Source organism: Mus caroli, chromosome 8 (genome assembly GCF_900094665.2).
Source record: "Mus caroli chromosome 8, CAROLI_EIJ_v1.1, whole genome shotgun sequence".
NCBI lineage: Eukaryota > Metazoa > Chordata > Mammalia > Rodentia > Muridae > Mus > Mus caroli.
Genome location: NC_034577.1, coordinates 96604364 through 96606434, shown reverse-complemented (window position 1 = coordinate 96606434; position 2071 = coordinate 96604364). Strand labels below are relative to the sequence as shown.

The 2071-nt window shown below is 52.6% G+C and overlaps 1 protein-coding gene across 6 annotated transcripts in view; it reads left to right on the top strand.

Annotated features, from left to right (window-relative positions):
- Nucleotides 1-2071, top strand: part of Zdhhc1 (zinc finger DHHC-type containing 1) — a 28229-nt gene that overhangs the window by 17614 nt on the left and 8544 nt on the right. The window lies entirely within an intron of this gene.

Here is a 2071-nt window from a genome sequence, read left to right as displayed (position 1 = left end):
GAGAGAGAGAGAGAGAGAGAGAGAGAGAGAGAGAGAGAGAGAGAGAGAGAGAGAGAGAAAGCTGGAGAGCCCTGGTCTCAGCTCAGCCTCCTGTGCTCCTGTGAGCTGTGCTGGTCAGAGCAGCTTCTCCAGCCCCCTGGTTCAGCCTCCTCTGTCACACAGGAAGGGTTCCATTTGCTTCCAAGGGCGGGGCTGAGAATGAGGGCATCTTAGGAAGTGCATGACCATGAACAGCTTTAACTGTTAATGCACATGTGTGCTCTCGGCCCCGAGCCCTGGGATGTCGAGTGACAAGAGCAGCTGAATAAAGGAACTCTAGAGAAGATTGTCACCTCAGACACTGGCAGACTCACTGGGGCCTTCCTGGTTCACAAGAGCCCAAGGGTAGACCATCAACTTGGTGAATGAATGGGAAATGACTGTTCTTAAGGTGACCATGGGCCTTAGTGTGGTTAGGTGGGACATTCTCCTGTGGTCTGGAATAATTCCATCACTGACTGGGTTACCCAGGTGACCCACCTGCAGGGCATCGGACACCCAGAGGAGTGACCACCTGGTGAGGGGCGAGAGCATCAGCTAGTAGCAGTAAACAAGCCACTTCCGTTTGCCAAACCCCAGACAGGGACGATCCCGCTAGTCCCGGTGATAACCCTGTGGGGAAGGCATTCTCCCCACTAAGGAAGCATATTAGTTATGTTTCTCTTGCTGTGATGAAATACCATGGCCCAAAGCAACTGATGGAAGAAAGAGTTTATTTTAGCTCATGGTTCCAGAAGGTTAGGTATTGTTCGCAATTGTGGGAAAGGTGTACCGGAGGCAGGCAGGAAGTCGAGGCCGGAAGCTGGCTGAGCACACCTCAGCTGCACACGGGAAGCAGAACCAGGCTCATAAGCCTCAAAGCCTGCCCACAAGGATGTCCTTTTCACAGAGGTTCTATAACCCCCAACAGCGCCACCAGGTGGTGACCAAGTGAACATATGAACATATGGGAGACAGTTCTCACTCAGGACCTTCTGAAGAAAGGTGCTCAGACAGGATGGTGACTTTCTGAGGTCACACTAGTACCCAGTGAGGCCAGATGGGCTACTCAGGCTGAGGAAGTGGAATGTTTTCTCTGTTTTTGAGCCATGTGGGAGCTTCAAGAGCCACCTAGTCTGGCAGCCTGACCAGGGCTCTATGGTTCCCTCAAAGTGTCCTTTCACTAAGTAGGCTTTCAGGACCCCTTAGGAATGATGTGGGTACCAGTTCCCCACTGTGGGCCTAGAATGGCCCTAGGCTTCAGGAATACAAAGATGAGCTCTGGGTGTTTAGGGGCCAGGTGGAGGGAGATTGGGGGGTTGGACACATTGGTCACACCCCATGTAAATGTTGGGAAGGGCTCAGACCACAGTCTAGTCTGGCACACATCCAGCAGACAGCATTCCTGGTGCTTGCAGCCTCCTTCTCCCAGCCTCCTGCATTCATGTGTGGCTCCTCTTTCCTCCCCTGCTGATGGCTAGTCATCACACTGCAGAGTTTACCTCCTCCCCCCCCCCAGCTTCCCATCTTCCCTTCCCACTGCTCTCTGACTTCCTGACCCAGTAACTCTCCCCTGTGTGCCCCTGCTCCTGGCTACCTACAGCTGCAGGCAAAGCACTCTTACAACCCTGTCTCACACACAGCTCACCCCACCTTTCTCTTTCTTGATGTCTGCCCCCCTCCCCTTCTCCTCTCCCTTTCTCCTGGCCATCTTTGTCCCTACAGAGCCAGAGCACTCATTCAAAACACACACACACACACAGTGTATAATCAAAGACAGATAGACAGACAGACAGACACACACACACACAGTGTATACTCAAAGACAGACAGACAGACACACACACAGTGTATACTCAAAGACAGATAGACAGACACACACACACACACACACACACCCTCCCTCTGATAATGTTTCACCAGCTCAAAATCTTTTTCCTGCCTTAAGAAACGAGGCTGGGGGCTGGTGAGATGGCTCAGTGGGTAAGAGCACCCGACTGCTCTTCCGAAGGTCCAGAGTTCAAATCCCAGCAACCACATGGTGGCTCACAAC